We start from the raw sequence: 27,602 nt of genomic DNA, 5'->3' as shown, positions 1-27,602 counted from the left end.
TAGCACCGCCATTCCCGGCTAAGACGGTTCTCCCAGAAGCATCCGGGGCGCAGCAGCCTCTTTGGGGTCACTTGCAAGACCCCGGTGTGCCCAGAACCCACTCATTCCTGAGCACTGGCCTCGCCCCCAGGGTCTCAGTCCTGAATTGCTCTTGCTGCATCCTTCCCGACCCCATGGCCCCAAGTTCCGTCATACTCTGTCCTGTTACACTCATTGCAACATCGTCACTGCTCATTGTCACTGTTGGGGCTTCTGTCCCCTCCCCCCTGCAGATTGCCCCACATTTAGCAACCCACCCTGATGCAGGCACGCAGTGTCTTCTGGTGCCAATATGAAGGGGGACATCTATGCCCCAAAGCCCAATGACATCACTGGCTGCTCCCTTCAGATGGAGGTCTCTCCCCAGCCCAGGACAACTGAGGAGGTGGCTGCTTGTGTTCCCAGGGGCGGAGAGGGTCTCGGGCTGGGGGGCCCTGTCTAGAGGGGACTTGGAGGGCAGGAAGCGGTCTAGAAAGAGGGGAGAGAATCAAGAGTGAAGAATGGTGTGGGGCGCAGCTACAGCGTTTGGACAGGTTCAAGCCTCGGACTGATGAGAGGGCACAGTCCTCATGGCCACGTGCAAGTCCCAGCTTGGAAGGCAGAGCCCTCCCAGCACCATGATAGACAACAGCTGGAGTTGTAAGCTGGAACCTATGGTCAGAACACGTGGCCCCACGGGCCTGAGTGATAGAGGCTGCAAGGGAATAAAGCTTGACCAGGTGCATGTAATTGAGGAGGGTCGAAACCCACGAGAATGGTGTCAACATCTTGACTACACCCTTACTTTGCCTCGTGGCATTTGGCTATAAAATAAAGACACGGCTTGTAGTCCGTGGCGCTGTCTCTCCATGAGGGAGCAGCGTCCCATGGAGACCCAGCTTTCCTTCTCTTGTCTGTCTTTTCTAAGCCTTTCAGCCGCCCCCACTCAGGGTCACTGAACCTGGCTGAGCTGGCGCGGCACATAAGGCGCCCTGGGGCTGAGTATGCCATGGCCGTGCCAGCCCTCCACAGAATGGGTGCTGGGAGGAGCAGGGGCCGAGATGCTTGCTCTTCAGCGCCCCCTGTGGGCAGCCTGGCAAGCTGGCTTTCCCCGCCAGGACAACACCCCTGCAAGGCGAGGGCAGCCGGTAGGGGCCGGCAGTCCGCTCACCCAGGCCAGCTTCTGCCTCTGTCGGGGCAGCAGGGCGGCCAGAGAAGCCGCCGAATCACGGAGCCCACCCTGTCGCTTCCCACTGCTTTGGCCTAGCTCAGTGGTTCCCGGAAGCACAATCAGAAGAAATGACGGGATTATGGCACCTTTAGAGAAAGAGGAGACAAATCCCAAATCCCTTCCAGCACGGGCTCTCCTTGAGGGCCAAGCACGAAGACCCAAGCTCACTCTTTTCCCACTCCTAAAGGGGACCCCGCCACGTGAACACAGACCCAACAGCTGCACCCTCACCGGCCCCCTTATGGTCCCCGTGACCCTGGGAGGGAGGAGTGATTGCTACTCTCAATCTGGAGAAGAGAATCGGGAACTCAGAGAGTTTAGCCCCTGGCCCAAGGTCACGCAGCAAGGACGGGAGACCAGGCTTGTCCTCCTCCAGGCCCATCTTTATAACCACGCCAGGGCAGCAGCTGAGCACGGTCATTCCTCGGCTCCCTGGGCCCGTGGGGCGTGGGCGGCGTGGGGCGTTTCTCGCCCCGTTGCACCAAGAACCACCTGAGCCAGTCCCAGCAGCTGCATCCCCAGCGCTTAGCCTTGGATGGGGGTCAGCAACTGGCCTAGGGGGCCGAACCCGCCCCGCTGCCAGTTCGATGAAGTTGTACTGGAACGCAGCCATGCCCGTACAAGTGCATATGTCTGCCTGCTTCCACACTCCGAGGGCCCACCTGCGGCCGCGATCACATGGCCCGTGTTGCCTGCAACATTTGCTCCCTGACCCTTTACCAAGCAGCGGGGGCCCTGGCCTTGGGTAAAGCCGAAGGCCTGCAAGGTCTAGTAGAGCCCAGCTGAGACGGTGCCGAAGGTGATGCACGCGTAGGTGTGTGCACGTGTGCGTGTGCGTGTGCGCGAAAGGGCCAGACCGGGCGATGACACCCGCGCCAGGCTCTCCCTCCCCTTCTCCCGGGAGGAGGGGGTGTGGGTGTGGAGTGGGCACTGATCTCCTTTCTCTGAGCTGCGTCTTAGAGGCTTTTATAGTCAGAATGGCCCACTGGCTGCTGCCGCTGCTGCCGAAATTTAAGTAATTTTCTCCTAATTAAGCAATTATCTTGGATATAGCTGCCTCCATCACCAGGAACATTTTCAGGGAGGGTGGGGAGGCACGGGACAGGGGTGTCGGGTTTGGGAAGGCCCAGATATAGACACTCCCTAACCGTGAGCTCCTCGGCCAAGGTGCGCGGAGGGCCGCTGCCACGGAGCCAGCCCCGTGGGCTTCAAAGGCGTACTTGCGAGTGACCAACGGCCCGAAAGCCGAGTCCCTGGAGCCAAACATTCACATGGCAACGAACTCACAACGGGAGACCAGAGCCCACAGAGGCCCTCGCACAGATCTGCCTTCCAGCGGGGAGGGCAGGGCGGGACCCCCTGAGCAGCCCATCCTGGAGCACGAGGCTCACCTGTCTCGCTGAGAAGACGTCACTCAGTCACAGGTGGGGGTGGTCATGGGCTCCACCTCCTCCACAGACACACACTCCACACACACACATACACACTCCACACACAGACACACACACACCCACACACACTCCACACACACACACACACCCACACACACACACACACACCAACTACTCCTGGAAGCCAGAGCCTGCCGCTGGTTAGTGGGTGCAGACCCAGCGAGCCTGGGACAGAGAGCTTTAGGCTGGGGTGCACAGAGGGGGTCCCGATCCCGCACTTCCCGACCCCCGCCGATGGAGTCTGAGGTTCTAGGCAGCTCCCGACAGAGGCCGAGGCCTGCCGCTCCTCAAGGCTGATCAAAATTACTCCATATTTATTTATTCCCTGGAAGTGCGGAGGGGCCTGCATGAAAAGAAAGGGCAAGCGTGGAGAGACCGTAAAGAGAGAGCTTCGCTTTTATGCAGTGGTAACCGGGGAATTAATTCCCGGCTGGCAGAGGTCGCAGGATAGTAACTGAGTTTTAAACAGGCGCCGAGAGGACTCCAGGGAGGCAGGGAGAGGCGGAGTGGAGGAGGGAGGGCGGGGGTTGCGGGGGGAGGTGGGAGGCAGCCTCGCGGAGGTGTGGGCATCGGAGTGGGTTTCAAAGCACAACCAGGAGAGGGCTTTGAAGAGCCAGGCACTCAATGCTGATCTCAGGCAGGTCACGTTTCCTGGGCACCTACTGTGGACCCGGACCTGGACGTGGCTTGAAGGCAGGGAGAGGCTAGCGATGGACACACCGAGGTCCTGGTTCTCACTCTCGTGCTTCGGAGGCACCAGGAATCTCCCTCGGGTGATGGGCCTCAGGCCTGGCCGGAAGAGCATGGCCAGGGAACTGAACCCCAACTTCCTCTCCTATAAACTGCCGTCCTGGGCAAGATGCTTCTTCTCTCTGTGCTTCCGTGTCCTCATATAGCGGTGGTCGGCAAACTCATTCGTCAACAGAGTGGCAGTGCCGACCACTGTCATAAAGCAACTAGGCATCATCGGAGTAGCTGCCTTCTAAGATTGTCCTGGGGATTGACATGAATAGAAATGGCTGTTGCATCATGCTTTCTGTGGGGGCAAATTCCTCATTAAAAGTTTGAGTTTGGAGCACAGTTCTCTGATGGCCTACAGCTGTGGTCGGCAAACTGCGGCTCGCGAGCCACCTGCGGCTCGTGAGCCGCGGTTTGCCGCTCTGTTGACGAATGAGTTTGCCGACCACTGGATAGGGGCTCAATCACAAGGAACAACAGCAGCCTGTAATTATTGGAATCGAGAGTCTAGGTCAGCGGTCGGCAAACTCATTCGTCAACAGAGCGGCAAACCACGGCTCGCGAGCCGCATGTGGCTCGCAAGCCGCCGTTTGCTGACCACTGGCCTAGAGTGATTTGTCTATTGAAGAGGTCTGGGAAGGCTTCATGGAGGAGGTGACTTCTGGCCTAGATTTTTAAAGAATGAATAAGACCCATCTCCGTGAAGAAGAGGGGCAACATTTCTAGGCAGGGGCTCCAGGGTGAGCAAAATCGTGGGGCTGTGACAACAAACCCAGAGGGGCCACGGGCACTGGAGGTTGGGGGGCTGCCAACCTTGGGAAGCCTCCCCTTAAGGATGTAAGGGCGAGCTCAGGCTGCTGGGCGGTGGGTAGGCAGAAACCACGCAGGGGGAGAAAGCCAGACAGGAATCTCTCTCATCTGGGAACTCTGAATGTGGGGTGGGGGGTGGGGGTGGGTATTATAGCTGAAGGTACCAGCCGTCGGTTTCTGAAGGTACAACGCCAACCGTGTCAGAACCCCCCGGACGGGGAGAACAATGGGTATTTTCCAGAACTCAGCAAGACAGTAGCCCAGTGCTGTCCAACAGAAATCGCATGCAAGCCACATCTGTAGTTTCAAATGTTCTAGTAACCACATTGAAAAAGTAAAACATACACACACACATAACTATAACCCAAACATATAAAAACAAGACAGGTGAGATTAATTTAATAGTATATTTTATTTAACTCAACATACGCTAAGGATTATCCTTTCAAAATGTAATAACTGTAAAGGAGTTAGTTGTTCATGAGCCTCTGTATTTTTTTGATACTAAAGGGACTGAAATCTGGTGCATCATCGATGCTTAGAGACCCTCACGAGCCCTGTGTCACCGCTCAGCAGCCACATGTGACCCACGGCGACCTTTGGGACAGGACTGGACTAGAAACCACAGGATAACACTTCCCCACTCCTGCTCCACAGACGGCCCGTCTCCTACGGCCACCTCAGGGTGCGCCTCCACAGACACACGCACCTGGGGACAAATGGCCACGGGCTCCTTGGCTGGTCAGCTTGTGTCTTAGGATGTTGATCTGTGTGAATGACTTCAGGGCCGACCAGGGAGGGACCCAGGCTCCTGCTGGGAGTGATCGCAGAGTGGGGTCAGGTGGGGGCTCAGAGCACCCCCTGCAGGAGCTGCTTCCAAAATATCTAACACCAGGCTCTGCGCACTTCCAGCACGAGGTGGTGGGTGGTTCCCGGATGAGCTGGGGACACGGCTGGCCCGGAGCGAGGAGACGGGGGACGCTCCCGCTGGGAAACGGCCGCTTCGGTGATTGGGGGGCAGTGAGAGCCATGGAGAGGACACCACCCATGCTTCTGCCCATCACATATTTGAAAACAGAAAAAGCTAGAGCTCCGCTTCTCCCCAACACAGAGGCTCACCCTATCGTCTCTGCACACGGAACTGTGATCCCAGAATCAGCAGATTCATCGCCCACGAAGGTGCCGCTGTATAGGCATGAGCCCACGTGAGCCTCCCCACAGCCCTCGAGACAGACAGGTCCTATCATGACCTCCAGCCCAAAGGTTTGAAAGCGCAGAGAGGTTAAGCAGCCTGTCGGAAGTCCCACCGCGTGTGGGTGGAGGGGCCAGGATTTGGGGCTGGTTGGGCTTCCACGGAGGTGCCAGCCGTTCACCGAAACTCTCGGAACACTTGAGTCCACCGTCACCTGGAAACTCCATCCGGGCGAGGGGAGAAGCCAGCGGGGAGACGGAAAGTTGGGAGGCTGCTCCGTAACTGCGACAAGGAGGGGGAAGGCGCCGTCTGGCACCGCCACACATCCCGTCCCAGATGGCGGAGAACCTGCATCCCCTGCCTGGCTGGCTGGAGCAGGATGGGGTGCAGACAGGCTCGCGGGAGCCTCTGGCGCCCCACCCGGGCGGGAGCGCAGAGGAAGGGGAAGCCTGTGACCTCACCGGGTGGGCCAGTGGCCAATGACATCATCACCAGGGGGGCCAGGAGCCAGGCCCAGCAAGTTATTTATGGAAACGGCTGGCGGCCAGGCTCAGCAGCTCCTGAGCTGTTTCAGATGTGGCTGCGATGGAGCCTCCAGCTGGCCAGGGGAGCCGCCGGGCTGGGCTGGGCGAGCAGAGGAGGAAGGAGGAAGGCTGGGGGAGGCAGCCAGTGGATGGGGCGGGAGGGCTCCTTCTACTGGACACTCCGGCAGGGATCACCCACCGGGCACCATGCTTCTCCCTTTTGGAGTCTGGCCAGTCAGCTCCACCTTGGCTCTGGGGAGCCTGGCCCTGCACTGTCCCTTGGCATCATTTACTCAGAGCTCAGGGACCAGAAGGGTGCAGAACGGGCAGTCTGAAGGTTTCACCACACCTGCATTTGTGCACGTGAGGGTGTGAGCACATGAGGGTGAGTGCACGTGAGGGTGAGTGCACGTGAGGGTGGTGTACGTGAGGGTGGTGTACGTGAGGGTGGTGCACGTGAGGGTGTGTGCACGTGAGGGTGCGTGCACGTGAGGGTGTGTGCACGTGAGGGTGGTGTACGTGAGGGTGGTGTACGTGAGGGTGGTGCACGTGAGGGTGGTGTACGTGAGGGTGGTGCACGTGAGGGACCGTGCATGTGAGGGTGTGTGCTGCATGCATGGTGCACTTCCTTATCAGTGGATAGATTCCCTCTCTGGTGTCTTGTCCATTGGTGCCCCGTGCACAGGTGAGTGTGTGAGTGCACGCACACCTGTATCTTTGCATATCACGTGCACGCGCATAGAGGGGGAGGAGGAGAGAGTGTGTGGGAGCTGGCAAATAGGGAGAGAGGAGTCACTGGGGAGAGAAATCACGACAGGAAGTTGGGCAATATAATTTCAGTGGAAGATACAGAGGCACTTCCAGGAGCTTCAGCAGAATGAGACAAACCTTTCCATCCATTTATCAAAGACGCCTGCAGCCTGCTGCCTGAGCAGGTGCAACAGGAATAAAATATTGAGCAGAGCCGGGGCTGGAGGAGCCCAATAAATAAGGGGTTACTGCCACGCTCACCCTGACTCTGCTGGGGTTGCTCTCACCAGTCCCTCTACCCATCACACCAATGGCCCTCCAGGCGCTGCCTGGGCCCAGGCGCCCCCATCTGGGGGTTTGGCTTGAGGCCTTGTGGGAGGATGATGGGGGTTGGAGAGCCCCATGCAGACGCATTCAGTGTGGAGGCAGCATGAGGACCCTGCTTCATGTGTCTCTTGTCCTTGTCACCTGCCCTCCTTCCAGTTAAAATTCCCCATCAGAGCCTGGCTGGTGTGGCTCAGTGGTTGAGTGTCGACCTAATAACAGGAGTTCACGAGTTCTGGTCAGGGCACATGCCCAGGTTTCAGGCTTGATCCCCAGTAGGGGGCGTACAGGAGGCAGCCGATAGAGGATTCTCTCTCATCGTTGTTTCTATCTTCCGATCCCTCTCCCTTCCTCTCTCTGTAAAATCAATAAAACTTTATTTAAAACCCTCCATTAGAGAGAAGCAGATCCATGCGGCTCCAGTGGCATTGTGGTGGTCATTCTACAGGCCCCGATTGGACAACAGGGGGTGAAAACGAGGCCCAGGTAGTGACTAAGGAGCTCCCGCACCCAGACCTCAGGCTGTGCCATCGACTGAGACCCCCCCACCGCCCCCAGATCCATGTCTTGGCAACTGGGCTTTTTGAGTGGTGGATGGAGAGAGAGACATCATGTCACTCCAACTGAAGGGGACCCTCATTTTCCCAGTTCTTCTGCATCCACTTTGTCCTACCACCCTCCCCTCAAAGCCAAAAAGCATCGCCATACCGTCACCTGAATTCACAAAAGAGGACATCTCTATTCAACTACATATGCATGCACACACATATGCACACGCATGCACATGCACACGCGAACACTCAGGTGCTCAGGGACTGCCCCTGCTCCCCACTGCCCCTCCCTCAGCTTTCCTCACCGCCAGCACCACCACCATCAGCAGGACAACCTGCATCTTCTCATCTTGATGCCAACCACCGAAGGGCAGGACCTGGCGCTCCATCCGGGCCGGCTGCGGGAGGCCCTTCTCTGTGCCCTCAGCCGCCAGGGGCCCCGGGAAAGGTACGACGAAGAGGCTCTCCGGGTTGCCAGGCTAACTACCTGGAATGCGGGACCCAGCATGAAACCTCCACCGGAAACCGAGGGAGAGAGGTTGACGAGGGAAGTGGGAGAGCACAGACTGGCTGCTCCCAGGGACCACGAGGCAGCGGCTCAGCACTGTGGGCGCAGCTCAAGGTCCCACGGTCCGCCCTGCTGCTTTTGGAAACCCAGCAGATGGAGGCCCCACTTCTTCCAGAAATGTTCTCAGAAAGCGAAGGCCCGATGCCCGAGCCACAGGTTGCTCTTCAGCCGTCTGGGTCACCTGCTCATCGCAGCCTCTGTTCTCGCTTTCTGTCCTCAGAGAGCTTGGCTTTCCCGTGGCGCTTGTGGGTCTAGCCAACAGGCTCTCGGTTCCTCTGAACCTAACCCCATGCCTCCCTCCCGCTATCTGCCTCCTGAGGCAGCCCCAGAACCCCAGGGTCCATCTTAGGACTCATTTGAGCAAGAAGTGACAGACGACACTCCCGTGACCCGGAGAGGCATTCCTAGACTTCCACATCCCGCTCCAAATGCGCCCTCTGCTTTGAAAGGACGGAGGTGAAGGGGCAGAAAGGACCTCTCAGCACTCAGCGCTCTGGGACTTTAGGGGGATGGCTTCAGGGACAGCGATGGAAGGAAATGAGCAGGAACGGGGGAGCGGGGACCAGGGCTCTGGTCCTCCCGAGTGCTGCTGCTTTGTCTCACCTCTCATAACCCTGCTGGCCCCAGAGCCTGCCTCTCTCCGTTTCTCTCCAGCTCCGAGCAGGGCCTACGTGTAGGGAAGGGGGAGGAAGGGAGGTGGAGGAGAAAAGTTGCCGGGGCAACCATCCCAACTCCTTTCTCTGCCTGTGGAAATCTTTAAGGGGAGGAAGCAGTCATGTTCCTGGGGTGCTGGGGTGCAGCCCCAGAGGATCAGAACTACACAAGGCACAGAGCCAGGCAGCGCGCCCTGGTCCCCGGCCCATCATCTGCTTCCCAGCTGCTCGATGTAGCGGCTCCTTTAAAGACTCACATCTGGGCTCCAGCCAGGGCTCCAGTGGCAGGGGTGAGGGGCTGCGCTGGCTGTGGGTCGCTGAGGGAAGGATAGCGTTTCTCTTACGTTCAGGAGGGCCTTTCGCCATCCTCATCCTCCGTTTCACAGCCTTCCCCGAGGAGATGTGTTCCGGTGACGACGATGACAGCAATATCGCTTCACTGGCTTCATCTCTCTAATTTGCACAAGGATCCTGTGAGGCACAGATTTCTATCCCCATTTTTCCGATGGGAAAACGGAGGCTGCGAAAGGCTATGTAACTTGCCAAGGAGCACAGGTGGCAGGTGGCAGGTCCTGGACCCCAACGCTGCAAGGGGAGTGGCGTAAGGCCGAGAAAGCGAGAAGCTTCTCATAGTGCAGACAGATCAGGACTTATCGGCAGAGAAGTTTGCCAGGGATTTCTTCGGCTTCAGCCCTCTAAGTCCTGTCTCTGGGAGCGCGCTCAATCCCCGGCGAATCCCTGTTGGTTCCCTAGCTGGAGCGCAACCGAGAGTGTGAGATGAAACACATGATGGACCTTGGAGGCCCCCCTGCCGTGGGGTTTACGATAGTTCAAGGCTCAAGTTCACGGGCAGGAGGAGGTCTGCTTGCAAAGGCTCTTCCAGCCAGCCATCTGTGGCTCTGAGGATCACCAACTTGATTCCCCCGCCTCCCCACAGGAAAGGAGGTACAACTCCCCACGGCCACAGCCCTTCCCCATGTGGAAATCAGGCAGCCAGGGTGCCCCAACCCCTGTCGCCGGCCGCATCCGAGCTCCCGTAGACAGTAGACAGAGAGAGACCCATGGTTTTCTCAGCCTCTTGTATCCCCAACAATCCCCACCCGCCCTCCACAAGTCAAGTCAGAGTGGGGTCATGGGAGGGGGCTGAGCATACCCCCTCTGCCCATCACAGGGCCCCTGGCTGCCGGGGGAGGTGGGAAAAGGTGAGAGGAGAAAGAAGAGAAAGGCAAAACTCCCAATGAAAAAAAAAAAAAAAGAAAAGTTCAATCAGATTTGTAAAGGGCACAATTTACAAATCCGTCACATATTTTACGAGGCTGGGATTTACGGATTAGCCTGTAATACTTAGGCGGCTTTTTTGTAATAAAACCCTGAGCCCGGGGAGCCTTGGGGAAGTGAGGAGGAGGAAGGGGCCTTCTCTCTCGGTCTCGCTTTCATGTGCCCAGCACTTTTTTGATCCAGGCAGCCCCATTAATCTGTGCTTTATCTGCCTACGGAGAAGGATTGAGCTCTTTATTGGATTTTTGTCAAGAATAAATGATTTAGTTTGGGATATTGTGGAAACGATTTTTGTGGTATTACACCATCTAATAAATGAAACAGCAGGGATCAATTCCTTTCTTGCAATGTGTTCAACAGGCAGGGTGAAATATGCCCCACAATTATTTGGTATTGCACTCTATAGATATTTATAACGGGGAGTGACTGCTCGTCCACGGCTCTGCCCTGGCTGGCAACCTGTCCGGAAGCTGTGATCCATCAACTCTAGATGGCGAGACTTGGGACCCATGTGACGGGCAGGTCAGAAATGCAGATCAAGTTCACTTTTGCCGACAGGCCTGAGTGGTGGAGAGAAGGGACTGGGCCTGGGTTGGAAGCTGGGGCTGGGAGAGTGGACTCGCCAAGGCCCTTGGCTGGCGTGCTTTTCCTGCAAGGGTGGGAGGGACGTCCCGGCCACAGCAGGTCTGGCAAGCACCAGGTGTATGTGGACACCACGCAGAGAACCTGGGGTACCACCCCTCCCTGTGCTGGTGCCCCAGTCCGTGCCCACTGCCCTCTCCCCCGGACATCACTTTGAGGGAAGAGGTCTGGAAACACTTGGATGTGAGAGCTGGCTTCTTGCCCAGGTGTGCTCATAAGGGTTATGTCCCTGGAGGCCCACACATATTTATTGAGAGCCTATTATACGACAGTGCCTGGCACAGGTCTGGCCCAAAGTAAACCTTGCATAGGTATATGTTCAGAGTGACCGATGAACAGAAAACGAACCAGATGCCCTGCCCTCCCAACACAGTGGCCTCCCCACAGGCAATGGGGACGAGGAAGGAGAGGAAGAGGTTACCGCCAGGACGCAGCCCATGGTGGGAAAAGCGCTTCTCCACCCTTCACCCACGTCTCACTCTAGCCAGGGGTGGGCAAACTTTTTGACTCGAGGGCCACAATGGGTTCTTAAACTGGACCGGAGGGCCGGAACAAAAGCATGGATGGAGTGTTTGTGTGAACTCATATAAATTCAAAGTAAAGGAGCGGAGGGGAGAGCAAGAGAACCGGATAGAACAGCCGGATCCGGCCCGCGGGCCGTAGTTTGCCCACGGCTGCTCTAGAGGAAAGACTGGACTCACTCCAGAAGGGGGATTTGAGGGGGTGGTCCTGGACACCCCGCGGTGTGGGAGGGGTGGCCTGCCCAGGTTGTGTCTGTGGACACCAGCACCTCGACGCAAATTGTCAAAGTGGTCCCTTCCGTCCACTCGGCGGAAAGTACCATCCGAGAAAGGACCAGGCCTGGCATCTCACCACTGAATTTTGTACCTGGGTGGAGGAAGTGGCTAGTAAACATTCATCAAAGGGCCTTGGGCTTCATGGAGTTGGCAGCGCCATGGGTGAGGACCACAGTCCGCGACCATTGGGGCTGCTATCACCCGACACCAAAGGAGGGCCCTTATCCACAGCAGGCATTTGCATCCCTGTCCTGGAGGCCGGGAGCCCAGGCTCAAGGCTCCCACGTGGTCAGGTGAGGACCCTCTTCGGGGCCTCAGACTTCTCCTCTACCCTCACATGCTAGAGGGGGTGGGAGAGCTCCAGGTCCTCCTCCATCAGGGCACTCATCCCTCTCAGCGGGGCTCCCCACTCGTGACCGACTCACCTCCCATCACCTCCCCGAGGCCCCGCCTCCTAACCCCATCACCTGGGGAGTTAGGACGTCAACTTACGGATTTGGGGGGCACATTCACGCAGTAGGTCCTCGGGTTACGTCGGAGATCCGTCCCTATGGGGCGACGTAACGCGATTTTCGCCGTAAGTCGGAACCCACCTACATAAGCACCCACGTCACTCACATGGAGCGCATACTCAGCAGCAATGAAGTGAAACAGTAAAAAAAAAAATTAAAAGAAAGATACCAATTCCTGACCTTTACTAGTGGTAAATAAATAATAAAAAACATAAAGCATATATGTACATACGTCGAAATGACGGAACAATTTTTTTTTTTAATAAATAAATGGGAGATGGCGACGTAACCACAAAACGACGTACATCGAGTCCAATGTAACCCGAGGAGTGCCTGTATAGCAATCAAGGATCCACTCTCTGCCCGGAGAGCCGACTGTATGACCTCATTGGGTTTGGGGAACCAGAGGGCTGTCACAGGTTCTGCTACCAGGACCCCACCTTCCTCACTCAGACACGGGGATGACCACAGCCAGGGGCAGTGCGGGCGGCCCCTGAGGTCCCCTGGGCCCCACGTTATCCCACACGGCGCGCGGCGGGAAGTGGGCCTCCTGCGCCTGCTTTGAGGCCGCTGTCACTCGGGCTTTGTCCCTGTTGGTGCCTCCGAGGCGTGTGCTCCGTGAGCACCGAGTTCCTCAGGGGATTCATTTCCTTGACAGGCTCTGGGCCCGCCATATGCTCCGTAGATGTTGGCAGCGACAGCCAGACCCTGCAGCGCTCGGTCTCTCCCCCCGGAGTGTTTTATTTCTGTCCTGTTTTGGCTGTGTTTCCTCTGCCACAGTCGGAATCCTCGGAGCTCGGTGGGGATGGGCGGGGAGTTTTTAGTGTCCTTGGCATGAAGACTACCTTCTGCTTGGAGCTCAACTTGCAGAGAAACATGGATGCTCTGAGGGGTCCTGTGTCACCAGTCTAAGCATCACTGACAATTCCCACCTCCCCTGCCCTGACAGCGCAGCTCAGAGGCGGGGCTGCGGGAGCCATTCACCGGGACAGTCACAGGGACGCGCCGTGGGCAGAAGCACAGAGTGACCCAAGAGCGGGTGTGGGGTTGAGGTTGGGGTCTCCCAACCAGGAGCAGCTAGGAGATGCGTCATTCCAACCCTCAGGCTGACTTCAGGATGTCACCTTGGGGCTTGGCCTTGAGCCCTCTGGGTTCTCTGCTGCTCCTCTCGACCTGCTCGGTGGCCCACTGACCAGTTGCGTACGGAAAGCGTCAAGCAAGCATTCTCATCTGCACCGTGGACTCCTGGGACAGCCCTTTCCTTTCCTCCGACACCTCCATCGCAGGGCAGTCTTTGCCATCCCAAGGGGTCGTGCGGAGATTTCACCCTCAGAGAGAGTTGCCTCGCTCGTTGGCAGACAAACGTCCCTGCATCTGGGCAGAGAGCAAGGCCCGCTTTCTGGTTAGTGTCTCAGGCTAGGGCTCGGAGCCATCCAGATGCTTCTCCTTCTCCCACGTCCACATCCCACGAGGCAGGAAATCCTGTTGGCTCGATGTCAAGTTTTCCGGAATTCTATCCGGGTCCTTTCTGTTGCTACCCTGCCACCCTGGCCGAGCCACCACCAGCATCCCTGCCCCTGACAGCCACTCTCAACACAGGAGCCAGAGCAGGCCACCCAGTGCTCAAAACGCCCAGAGCTCTCTCTTTGCCCAGAGCAGCAACCAAGTCCTCACAGTGGCCTCGGGGGGGGGGGGGGGGGGTGTGCCTCCAAAAGCCGGCCCAGAGATAAGGTGTCTGAATCCCGTATGGCTGATGTAACAAATGATCACAGGCTTTTATCTTACAGTTTAGAACAGGGGTCCTCAAACTACGGCCCGCGGGCCACATGCGGCCCGCCGAGGACATGTATCCGGCCCGCCGGGTGCCGCTGCCTGTCCTGCTTAGCAGCCGACTCGTCCCGGGCCCACAGTGCGCATAGGAATTCGTTCATAGTTTTTTGGTTTTTTTTAAAACTATAGTCCGGCCCTCCAACGGTCTGAGGGACAGTGAACTGACCCCCTGTTTAAAAAGTCTGAGGATCAGAAGTCCAAAATGGGTCTGACGGTGCTAACATCAAGGTGCCAGTAGAGCTGTGTGCCTTTCAGGAGACCCCAGGGAAGACTCTGCTCCTTGCCTGGTCCAGCTTCTGGGGCATCCTGCATTCCTTGGCTGGTGGCCCCTCCAGCCAAGCAACAGTTAGATCTCTAGCCTTCATCACATCCACTTCTCTGACCCTCCAGCCTCCCTCTTATAAGGACCCTGGGCTCACATTGCACCCACCCGGCTAACCCATTTCAAGATCCTAAATGTAACCATCACATTTGCAAAGTCCCTGTTGCCATGAAGATAAATAGTCACCGGTCTCAGGACTTAGCACGTGGTGGTCTTTGGGGAACCGTTATCCTGCCGGCCACACAAGGATTCAAGAAGAAGTCATTTCTTTGGTAGGTGAGTCTAGAAGATATGACTTCCTTAAACCTGAATGACCTCCCTAAATGCCTTATCTCCAGATGCAGTCACATGGGGGACTGGAACTTCAACATCTGGATTTGGGGGGATGCTATTCAGTCCAGAGCAGGGATGCCCCCGGGGAACTTGGGAAAAACACAGAGGCCCAGGTTTTTACTTACTTCCAGGAGCCCAGGCCACGACACGGGAGTAGATTGCATGTTGTTGTCCCCAGAAAGTGACATCGGTGGAGGGCGTCCAAGGTCGCTCACTCTCCGGCACTTCCAGCCCGTGACTGCCTTGCTCCCTCCAGCGGAGCAAAGCCCTGGAGAGGGTGGTCACAGGCGTTTGCATGAGCCTGGCATGGGGAGCTGCCAGCCCGGGGGACGGATGGCTGAGTGTTCTACACGGATCGCCAACTGAGTGTGGGCGCAGAAGTTTGGTTTTTTTTTTTCATTTTAATAAGAAAAAGAATTTTAATCAGAAAAGTAATCGGATGTCCTCAACATAAAATAATCTGAATAATCACATGCACATGTATAATTTTATCTCATCATTTTCCTTTTAGTGTTAAAATCCACATTTATGTACACATGTATCTTATGTGTATATGTGTAGCATACCTATGTGTGTACATGCATTTACACGCATGTATACGCATAAGTGCACAGGTGCAGAGATATTATACACACCTATATATTACATTCAATGCTCTGGAGACTATATACCAAATGATTAATGGTGGCTACAGCAGGGAACAGCTTTCATTTCTATGTAATTTGAATTTATTAATTTTTTTGTGTAATTGGAATTTATTTCTACATGGAGAGTGTCCTATTTTGTACTTCAAGAGGTTTCTGAAATAATGAAACATTTAAAAGTAGATGGGATGAAGGCAGGTTGCAGGGAATGAGAATCCAGACACGTGTCAAGAAGGACCCCTCGGCGGTATTTCTTTCAACGTGTGTCATGTGGCTTATCCTGAACATGCAGTTCCAAGGCCTACTTCTTTAGGCTTGATGTTATATTGTGAGCACTTCCGATGTCATTAAATATTCTTTGCTCGTATATATTTTTAATGGCCGCATAATATTCCTTCATGGCTGTTCATCATTTATTCATCACCCCTGCATCCACTCTCCTCCTGGCCGCCCATTAATACCTTAACTACTTGGATGAGAAACGGTGGCTCTCGGGGTCCCCAGTCTGTGAACATATATCGGGGCCATTTCAGAGAATATCCAAGTGGCTACTTCATTAATATAAAGAGGGCACGGACCAAGCAAATCAATATCTCTGTGAGGCCTTCTTGGAGGAACTGAAGCCCTGAGCATCGTGAACGCCCAGAGCTACTCGCATCATCTCACTTGGGTCTGCACACCCCCCTGGCCCTCTGCCCCTGTCTCCTGGCAGGTGCCCTGAGCAGAGCCAACTGGCCTATTAGCTCATGAAAAAAAAAAAAAGTGTGGGATAAAAATAAGGTTGGTATATGAGCTTAATAATTTTCCAAAAATAGATCTCCCTAGGCCTTGCCGTCTGTCCGCATCTGTGAGAATGCACCATTTGCCGGCCAAAGATGGGTTCCGGGTCCGGTTGGAGATGCCAGGAGATGATGGAAGAGAAGAGGGGATCTCGTCATTTTAATGGAATCTCTAAACAAAATGCTGATGCCTCCCTGCAGCCGCCCCCGGGTGGACTAGGCAGGGAGGGGCTGGGAGGCTGGGAGGGGCGTGACCAGGGGCAGTCCTCCCCCTGGGCATGGCTTTTTACAGCCAGTTGGTGACCGTGACAAGTGTTGCTGGTGGCACGGGCAGAGCTGACCTATTCTGGTTTGGTATCAACACAATAACAAAGGTAATTCTGAAATAGCTTTCCCGCCTTCGGAACAAAACCTTTTGCATCGAGTGGGATCTGGGAGAAAAGGTTAATTGGGGGTTGACTCACAGTCTTAGGTTTGCAAAAAAGAGGGTTAAGTGGAGCCTTTTTGTAGCAATTATTTACCTCGAAGTGTCAGCCTCTCCAGCGGGTGGGTTAAGCTGCCTCTTGCCCCGGCTCAGTTCTGGTACCCAGGGAGTGAGATGCTGGGTCCCTCCCTCAGGGAGTGGTAATCTGTGGGTACACCACGAAGAAGGACACGTGTGAAAACCCAGTCCCGTGTTTTGGAGACTCTTGATCCAGCAGCACCTCTGCCCCACGCAGCAGTGATGGCCCATTGGACATCAGGCACTGATTGGGCTCAACTTAAGAAGCACATAAAAACCCGGCCAGTGTGGCTCAGGGGTTGAGCACTGACCTATAAACCAGGAAGACACAGTTCAATTCCCGGTCAGGGCACATGCCCGGGTTGCAAGCTGGATCCCTGGTAGGGGGTGTGTAGGAGGCAGCCAATCAAAGATTCTCTCTCACCATTGATGTTTCTGTCTCTCTCTCCCTCTCTCTTCCTCTCCGACATATTTTTTAAAGCACAGAAGAAGCCACCCATTGTTCTGGGGTCTATATGCACAGAGCTAAGCCAGTCTGTGTGGTCAGGGGGGTCTCAGTCTGGAAGGAGAACAGACGTGAATGAATAATTACTGTGCAGGGGAAGGGCAGACGTACTCACGTTGGTTCCTAGTGGAAAGCACAGATATTGAACGAAACGCCTTTGAGTTCCCTTAGTGATAAACGCATTGAAAGACACAGGGAGCTGAGAGCATAACAGGAGCACCTGTGAGTGGTGTGTGCGCACACACCCTCCTCCACCAGCTTCTGACCTTCGCCCCCTCTGATCCCCCGGGTCCTGGCTGCTGGGGTGCACCTCTGCCTCTGTGTACCGGACATATCTGGACCGGCCAGAGTAAGATGACAGGGGTGCAAGGAAGAAAGCTCCAGGCTGGAAGTCGAAAGACACCGGTCCCAGATCCAGCTCCGTCACAAAGTAGCCGCGTGGTCTGGATTCCCCAAACCCAGCCTGCCCCCCCCCGCTCCGGCTCCTGACTCCTGCTCCCCATTGTCTGCTTCCCCCACATCCTCCAATGCATCCTAAAAAAGCCCCGCCCACAGCCTCTGGAGCCAGAATGCTTGGGTTCAGATCCCCCCAACTGGCCTCTGTGTGCCTCAGTGTTCTCCTCTCTACAATGGGGATCGTAGCAGGGCCTAACGCTCAGGGCGGCTGTGAAGATGCAGCGGGTTTAGAGAGGAGCGCCTCCTGCGTGGTCTGCACCGTAGATGTACACAGCAACCTGTGGCTCAGGAGCGGCCCGTGGCCCGAGACCCCACCTGAGCGGAGCTGACCGTGTGGGGCTGCCTCTCCGCCCCTCCTCCGCCCCTGCCTCTCCGCCCCGCAGCAGAGCACAGGTGTTGCCCATTAACAGGAGAGCCGCACTCATCCGGAGAAAACACTCAGCCATTAAGGCCTTGACATTGAGCTATGATTTTGACAAATAAGACACACATGCATAGGTGCCAAGAGCCCCTCCGTCCAGTCACAGCTGCTGGCTCTGGGAAGGAACAGCAGGGGCTGGGGGCTTTGACTGGGAAGAGGGACCCCCACCGGACGCCCCTCTGCCAGCCTTCCATCTGGATGTGCTTCCTGAGCCAGGCCGGGGCCACGGGAGCGCTTTGCTGGGAGAAGGGGATTTGGAGCGCTGGTGGCCCCCACCTTACCATGAGTTCTTTTTTTTTTTTTTTTTTTAAATAGATTTTTGTGGATTTCAGAGAGGAAGGGAGAGGGAGGGAGAGATAGAAACATCAATGATGAGAGAATCATAGATCGGCTGCCTCTTGCACGCCCCCTACTGGGGATCCAGCCCAGAGGCTCGGGCATGTGCCCTGACCCGGAATCAAACTGTGACCTCCTGGTTCATAGGTTGCACTCCACCACTGAGCCACGCTGGCCGGGCCGACCACCAGTTCTGAATCTCACTTGCAGGGTTGCAGGACCCTCCCAGCCCTGATTCCAGAAGCCTCCGGGATGCTGATTTGCGTGTGACTGGCAGGCTGGGTCTGGAGGTCCCCTCCTCTCTGCCCTCCCCCTTTTTCTCCAGCCCCTTTCCCTGGTAGGTTGAGTTGGCTCAAGTTGATGACAACCAGGGGACAGGTGTCGCCTTCTCTCCTATCCTGGGGACCTGTGACCCCACATCCAGCACAGCAGGAGGAAGTGGTGGCAACTCATGTGTCCCCCTGCGGTCATGTTAAAATGCAGATTCTGATTCGCCAGGCCTGGTGGGGGGCCAGAGCCAGGGTTTTCAAGAAGCTCCTGGGTGACGCTGAGGTCCCAGACTGCACGGGGGGGGGGGGGGGGGGGGCGGGCAGCAAGGCATGTGTTTCTCAAACATGGCCCCTGTGGAACCCTTGGGGCACCTCCACAGTCCTGATACCCCAGAGCTTCTGAGTGCATTGGTCTGGGCTTGGGGATCAGGTTCCACCAGGCAGCAATGGAGTCTGGCTGTGCAGACAGACAGACAGACAGACCTGGAGTCACACTACTGATCCAGCCAGCCTGCACATCGCCATATGGAGGAGGGAGCCGTCACAGGGGGAGGGGAGACAGGTGACACATTGTAGAGTAAGCGCCAGGCCAGTGGGACTAACGTTGAAAACTGGAAGACCATGGGAGAAACCCTCCTCGTCATTCAGGAAGGGGCGCTGGCTCCTGAGGGGAGCCCCGTGCTCACTTCCAGCCAGATGCATGGGGTGCTAGGCCGCGGCCTTTCCTGGGATGTGAGGAGAGAAGGGGTTTGGGAAAGCCTTTTTCCTGGTGAGAAAGCAGCGTCACTCTCCCTGGCAATCGAGCCTTTTTCCTTGGCAGAGAGGGCGGGAGGAAGAGGAAACGCATCGCACAGACGGGCATCGGCCAGTCTCCTGCGACGAGATGGCACTGAAATGGCTTTTCGGATCCTCCGGCTAAGTGGACCCATGTGGCCCCTGCACCCCGCCACGGGGTGGCGAAGCCCTGCCCGCACTGGTTCTCTGTCTGTCTCCCCACAGCCTGCTGCTGTCTCCCTTCACAACCAGGAGGCCTGGGTCCAGCGAGCCCTGGTGCCGACAGGGTCAGTAAAACGGGTCCCCGAGACATCCATGAGGCGCCCGGGGATGTGGGCCCACGGGGTGAGGGCTGAGAGTGATCCGAGGGTGACATGGCTGAAAAATCTGCCCTGAAAGGTGAGGACGGTAAATGCCACGTCTGGGCTGCACTGATCCCTGGGCTGGGAATGGGATGAGTTATTACCCAAGGAAATGAAACTGCTAATACATTCAAAAGCAAAGCTAAGGGAGATTAAACTCTATTTTTAAAAGGGAGCTGGTGATTTATAAAGTGCCCTCTCTCCTTGCCTCCCGGGCCCCATCAGCCCTCCCTGTCCTCCCTCCTCACACCCAGACCCTCTGGACATATTACTCCCCATCCCCACCCCCATTTTCCTTGGGCTGTTCTTTTCTCTCCTCCCTCCCCACCCCCATAAGCCACTCCCACCCCCAAGGGGAACATAAAGCTCAAATTGAGCTGAACTTTGGGACAACTGTTGTCGAGATCCCCACCGAGGGCCAGGATGACATTTGTTTTCCTAAGAAGTCTGTTCCGACCTTTGAGCCAACACATTACAGCAGAATGAGCTCTAAATGGGCCATCAGACTCTGGAGCTGGGCACTGGGCAGGGGGCGGCTCCTGCAGTGAGTGACAGCCAACTCAGCCAATCAGTGGTGGCCAAGCCTCCCCAGGCTGCTCTGTTTGGAAAGCTCTCTGGCTGTGTTCTCTTCTAGTCTAATCCCTCTTGAGCCTCATTGCCCAAACCCTGGTCCCCCCTCCATCTCCACTCCCCAACTTTCCCTGCCCGAAGCCATCAAACCCCCGCTGCCTGACCTCATTGCCCGTTACCGGGGCGACAGGCCTGTGATGTCCATGGAGCCTTCCGGTGGGCTGATGAGAGCAGCAGGTGCCCAGGAAGAGGAGAGTACAAGGCTCTTGATTCTGTGCCATGGTCCCTGGATAATGGGCATAGGGGAGGGCAGAGGAATGGGAGGGGGGCCAACTGCGGGCTGCAAGCCACCCAACCCTCAGGGCTCAGCTAGAGAAGGTGGGAGACGTCCCCAACCCCCTTCCCCAAACTCCTACTGAGGGCCCACACTCCAGCCTGAATAGTTATGGTCAAAAAGCCTGGCGGGTCATAGAGGAACTCGGTTTCCCCCGTAGGCCATTTTCCGCAGCCCGTCCCCACCTCCTGCACCTTCCGATGGTGAGACATGAAGGAAGGCCCACCCCGGTCAGCTCGTGAGCTCACCTGCAGCGAAATCCGGCTCCAGGGCTCCCGCCTCGCAGTCTGGGGTTTGTAGGAGGTCCTGAGCCCAGTGGCCTTCAGAGCAGCCTGGGGCCCGAGGCTGCTATTTCAGCGACTGGACAGAAAGCTGCCCCTCCAGGTCCCCAGGGGTTTCTGACTTCTTGCATTCCAGCCCGGCCCCAGGAGGGAAATGTTGGATTTTAGAAACGAAGGCTTCGCCCAGCCGGCTCTCCCATCTGTAAAGCCCACTTTTACCTGCGTTTCAGGTAATTTGTCGTGAAGCCTGAATGCCGTAAAGGAGTTAGGCTCACCTGGACTCCGGGTTGTCCCCGTTACCTGAGTGATTTGCATGCTTATGAGCAATGGGGATCGAACACAAGCTCAAAGCAAATTCAAAATTCTGACTTTGGCGGCCTGAAGCCCACGTGTGCAGCTTTGCTTTCCACCAATAGAATGGGGGGGGGGCTGGGGGGGCAGAGGGTGAGTAGCATCACAGGTAACCTCAGAACAGGGGACAGAGGAGGCCCGCCCCTCCCCGGTGGTGGGTCTTGCCTTCGTTTCTCCCTCGGGATCTGCCAGCAAAACAGAAGTAACGACCGAAGGACAATTTCCAAAGAAAGATGGGAGAAGAAAGGGAGGAAATCTTTAGCACCGTTAGCACTGAGTGTTTACATCCAAGGATAGAGAGGAGAGCGGGTTCCCCGTAGCCCAGCCCGAGGTGAAAATGTAATCCTATAATCCAGTTCTGCCGGGGAGCCGGGCAGGGACTGCAGTTCTTTTCAAAGTCAAGTGTGCGCGCAGAATTCCTGATGCCGGGCGGTGGAGCCGGGGAGCCGAGACCATTGGCCAGCACTCGGTGAGCACCTGGGTGCACAGAGCCCTGTTCGCAAGGCCCAGTGGAACCCCAACGTTCACAGGGTGCTCCTCTGTCTTCTGTTCGAGAAGGGACCGACTCCCCGTTTAATCTCCCTGTGGGCCACTCCTGTGTCCCAGGCCCCCGCTCCCTTTGCCTTCCGTGAAATTCCTGCAAATGTCTAGCGACCTTTTCCAAGTGAGACCAGTTACCCGCAGGTGAAGCTGCGTCCGAATTGCAAAGCAGCACATACAAACCCTGCCCTTTGCTGTCGGAGAGAGCGAGCCGCTGAGAGCAGCCCTCTGGCCCTGCTGCCCGTTGGGGAATCACCTGGAGACTTTCTGGAGTTATTGGTGCTTCGTCCCACCCCTCAGAGCACGCCCTCCTCGGTGTTGGAGGCAGGGGCGTGTTTAAAGCTCTCCGGGTGACCTAGCCATGCACCAAAGGCTGAGGCCGGCGGGGCTGGAGGAGGGGGGGTTTAAATTGTTTAATGGTGAGTCTGCGGCTGAAATTGATCACCTTCGATGCTCTGCTAATGGGACCAAGACACACTCAGATTCCACTTGCTGGGAAGGCTGCCATCTTGCAGCAAAACCCCGGAGGGCAAGGTCCTCCGATGGATGTTATTTTAGTGGATTCTAATGAGAGGCCGAGCAAGGGGCTGGAATTTGCACGGAATCGAGTGTTCACGGCGCCGTCTTTTAGCTGCCGGGGGAGGCGGCAGGGGGAAGTAGTGACTGGTTCTGGAGAGTCTGTTGTGTTCCAGATGCTATGCAGAGTGCGGAGGTCCCGCAAGCCTCGGCGTACGGTTCTCGGATTCCAAAGAAATAACCGGGAGGACGGGCCGTGAAGGACGGGGGTTTGTCAGGACCGACGCGCGCACCGCGGTGGCCCAGGGGTGGGTGAAGCTGACCGCGGCGCTGGCCGCCACCTGTGAGGTTGAACCCCTACGTCTCATCCGGCCTTCGGACGGGCCACCCCTGGGTCAGCGGGCCGGTGCTATCGTTTCGCTGCCACCCGGCTTTCGCAGCGCAAGGTTGTACGGAGCACCGCAAACAGAAAAGCTGGGCACGCAGGGCCAGGGCGATGGGCCGCTGCAGGAGACCAACACCGTAGCTGTTGACAGTCCAGGCTCACGCACATCTAGAAGCCGTTTCTCTTTGGCCTTAGACGAGCTGCTGGCCGGGTCCCCGAGGCCTCACAGCCCATTTACAAATGGCCTTTACATATTTCCCACGGAATGGGAGGGGTGGACGGAGTATGGGAAGGGGTCCATGTTTCCATGTTTCCATGTATACCGTATAGAGGACTGTACTGATCTCTATTTACACCCCCTAACTTTGTGCCAGATGGATGTGATCCCATTTTACAGATGAAGAAACTGAGGCGTGAGATCACACAGCTGTTGGGTGTTGGGAGACCATTTTCCTCGGGTCTCTCACCTTTCTGTGTGCCTTGCAGGCAGAGATGCTGACTGCCTTTGTAAGGAGGGCCGCACGGTGAACAGTGTTGGGAGACTTCAGGTCACGCCCCGAGCAAAAGGTAGGCATGTTGGCTGTCCTTTTTAACAGATTCAGGTTCCCTCAGCTCGGGGTTCCTGTCCTGTAACACACCCGACCGTGTGGGCACAGGTACCACCTGTGTTGCCTTACAGGACCTGTGCCTTGGGGAACCGTTGCAAAAACCATGAGACGCTGCCTGCCGCTGTTGCTGGGATACGCGATCCTGCGTCTCTGACCCTGAGTCTCACGCCTTCTGCTAGCCTCAGGCAGCTCGGGCAGGCCAGGCGGACTTGTGAACGTGCGGACTGGGCATCTTACTGTAACTCTGTTTCCCCTGAAAACTTTTGCACTTAGGAGGTGCATAAACAAGAGGTGATACTACAACAGAACAAAATACGTACTTTCATGGTTTGTTTTTCCTCTGGATACAAAACAGTAACACAGATGAGTTCTCTCTCTCCTTTCTAGGAGATGAATAAACCAATTCGCTCTGTACCAAGACTTAACAAAATGCAAAACCTGGACTGGATACGGCACTGGTTCCAAATTTCACCTGACTTTAAGATCTACTAAGCTCTCTCTCTCCTTCCCCCTCAAGAGCACCCAAACGGCCTCCAGGCCTGGACCATGGGATCTGGGTCCCCTGTTTGCCTCAGCCCCCCGAACCCATGTCCCGTACTGTTATCAGAAGCCTCTCACCCACTTTACCTACGCATTTTCCAAATTGGAGAGAAATTGCTTTCCTCTGGTGGTCTCACAATGGCATGCATGCCCCTTCATTGGTGGCCGTTTCTCCCCGAGGCCAGAATTCCTAAGACCGATTATAATCATCCCGAGTCTCTTTCTCAGCCCTTTTCTTACCCCGTTCTTCACTTCAGCCAGGTTACTAGGTAAACATCGTTTTGAAAGGATGGCTTCCTTTGGGTACTAATTACCTTCTCTTCCAATAAATGAGAATTTAATATGCAAGGGTGATTTATAGTCGCGCGTTCTGTATAATTTTCAGGTGTTAATTATAATTATTAAAATTATTAAAACTGAGTACCATTTACGTGCCGAGAACTTTGAAAGTGCTTTTATAAAGCATCTTCAATCTACTCAACGGCCCTCATGGCGTTGTAACTCGCAGAAGCTGAGGTTTCGAGGAGGTTGAACATCTTGTACGTGGACCTGCGAAGGTGGCAGAGTTGGAAGCCAAAGCCAGGTCTGTCCAGCCCCAAAGGTAAATTTGTCCTTCTGCTCCCAACCGTCCCTCTTAAAAACTGCTTTCCTGCGATGGAACTCACATTGCACACATGTCACCTATTTGAGGTATATCATGCAGTGGTGCTGGTACATTCTCAGGTATGTGTGGGCCTCACCACAGTCCGTTCTAAAACATTGTCATCACCTCCCAAAGCAGCCCTGTACCTTTTAGTTATCACCCTCCACCCCGCAGCCCTGCCCACCCCCCAGCCCGCACCAATGGCTCGTTAGCAAAGCCTCTTTCTAAGTCAGCCAAGCTTTTCTCTCCTCCTTATTAAATGTCGGCGCGCATTTACATGTATTTGTCAGCTGGCTGCCTCTCTGGGTTACTGAGAGGCTGAGCTGCCAAAAACAAATGACCAACCCGGTGTCCCATTTCTGCTATTCCCCAGGTTGGTTATTCTTCCCTCCATTTGCCCAGAAACCATGCTGAAGACCCTCCAAGAGCCACCGAGCCCCAGGCGGCTTTGTTACTCCACAGAGTAGCGGGTCCCAGAAGGCTGGTGCGGGGGTGGGGTGATGGAGAAGGGCGTGGAGCCCCAGGCAATGTCTCCCAGCCTGGACTCAAGCCTCCTGTCTCATGAGTAGAGAGGAGTCCTCCCATCTCCTTCCAGACACAGCCCATCCTCCTCGACATCCCGCCTTGGTCCTTCCCACGGGGACTGGCTCCCTGGGGACGTTGGCCTGACCCAGAGACGATTCTGCCAGCGGTGGCCTCGGGGCAGCCGGGTTTCGCAAGAAGTTTGGTGTGCACGTCTGTTCCCCTGGGTCCCCCTGGAGGAGTCAGTGCGTGGATCTGAGTTGGGAGGCGAGGGGACGCCCGGTGGGGCAGTGGGCGGGTGGGGGTGGGGAAGCCGTGTGCGATGTCAGCCGTCCTGTGGGAGACTGGCTCTGACTCCCACGGGTGAACTCTAGGAGACCCTGGGAAACACACCTCACAGACATCTCACTGGGGGGCCAAGGTCGTGGGGTGTTCAAACACCAAGTCCCAAGAGTCCTTAGAAAGGGCTGCTCCCTGGGTCTGCGCTCCCCAGCTCCGCCTGAGCGCTGTGTCCCTGCGCAGCTCGGGGAGAAGCCTTCAGGCAGAGAAGTGCACGGCCTGGCAGCGGGTGGCGGAGCACCCAAGACGGCTGGTCTAAGGGGGGGTGGGCGCCCACAGCATCTGCTACAGCCTGGCCCCGCCAGCTCCACAGGCACACACACACACACACACACACACACACATACACACACATACATACACACTTATACACACACATACATGCACACAGTTACATACGCACATACATACACACACTCACACACATATACACACATACAATACATGCATACACAGATGCACACATACATACGCTCATACACACATACTTGCACTCACACACACTCACACACATACACACACATACTCACATGCACACACACGCACACTCACACACACACACACTTGCACTCACACACACTTGCACTCACACACACACACGCACTCACACACACACATACACTCACACACACACACACACACACACGCACTCACGCACACACATACTCACACACTCACAGACACTCTCACACACTCACACACACACTGAGCAGGTGGGAATCCGGCCTCGGTAGCGTTTCCTCCATCCCCGGGCTCCACTCTGCTGCCAGTCACAGAGCTCCCCTCCCATCGCCAGGAGGGCAGCAAGGAGCTCCTTAACCGAGGTTTACCAGGAACTGGCTTTTGGTGTTCCTGTTTTACCGCCAAAGCTGGGGAACTCCCCGCCAGGCTTGGAAAAGACTTTGGAACCGTAAACAGGATCCCCTGGGGGTGGGGGTGGCTCCGGGTCAGGAGGGGATAGAAGCGCCACCCCTTTGGGGACCGGAGGGCCTCGGATGTGCCAAGCTCATCGGAGAGTCTGGCTTTCCAGGTGCAGCGTGCCGGCCCGGCCCCGCTGGCACTCGCCTGCCCGGGAGGCTCGGGGCTGCAGGCACCCTGGCTGAGCCAGAAAGGCCGACCGCCTCACTCGGTTGATCCTTCCCAAGCTAAAGCCTTGAGGAGCCGCTCCTCCGGGAGCGGAATAGGACTTTGAAGGGCTGGGGCCACGGCCATGTCCACCGTGTTGCTAGCTGGCAGGCCATTCACTCACTCATTCACTCACTCAGTCATCCATCTTCTGTGGACCAGGGACAGAGGGTGCCTCTGTAATGAGGGACACGGGAGGCCCGCAATGGAATGTGAGAGTGAGTGGCGGGATGTGTACCTTTGAGCAAAAGGCAGAGGCTTGTTCATATGTTAATGTATTTCTATGTCTGTATCTTTGGGTATCAAGGCACATGTTTCTCTGTCTCCGTGTCACTGTTTTTCATGCTCATACAATTGAGTGTGCACCTGTGTGTGCGCGCATGTTTGTGTGTGACATTTCTTAATAGACATGGTCTTCCTTCTACAGTATTTCAGGAGAAGGAACAATTTGCTTCCTGGTATCTGACTTCGTAAACCCGCTCGGCATTTTCCACATGTCCAACCTTCCAGATTTTCAAGGATTTACTCCTTGAATATACTTTAAATATACTCCTATATTTACACCTGAGATTTTCTCCCTCCCGGCCATCGCCCGCCCCCCACCTCATTTCCTCTTTTTTCCAGATACATGTACATGTTGATGAAGAAACTGCCAGACCCAGCCACCTTTCACTTCCATGCTGGGGTCGCTGAGGGACATGTGAGCCACCGCAGGGACCCGCGGACAAATGCCGAGGGGATGAGCCTGGCCAGGGACGCTGCAGCCTTCCTTCTGCAAACCCAGGGGCCTGCCTGGAGGGCCTACCCTCCAGGGAAGCTTCCTCCGCTGGGCAGAGCTTCCAGGGGAGGAAGTAATTGGTGTTTGCCCAGGGCTTTGGAGAGAGGCGCTGGCTAAACACCGACATCCCTGGGTTTCCGCGGGCTCAGGGGCTTCTCTCTGGGAGGTTATGATGTCTTATGATTCAGACCTGGAGGTGGAGGGACCCTCAGTGGTTCATCCCCGCTAAGATCGCCCTCGGTCCCTCTCCACCTGCCCCCCATCACCCCGCCGGACCAGGAAGGAGTGGAGAGAGCGCCAAGCCCTGGGGCTGACCCGTCAGGACCCCGAGGATCCCTGCGGGAAGTGAGGGCCCTTTGACCTCCTGTGAAGCTCTGGCGCTGGGGGTCGTTGAAGGTACCGTTTTGAGGGCCTCAGGTGTGTGGCCTCTGCTGTCACTTCCTAGCAGTGAATCGATGTCCAAGAAAGGTGATGGTATCAATCCCACATCTGGGTGCC

Source organism: Plecotus auritus, assembly GCF_963455305.1.
Source record: "Plecotus auritus genome assembly, chromosome: 7".
Lineage (NCBI taxonomy): Eukaryota > Metazoa > Chordata > Mammalia > Chiroptera > Vespertilionidae > Plecotus > Plecotus auritus.
Note: the sequence above shows the minus strand (reverse complement) of the source record.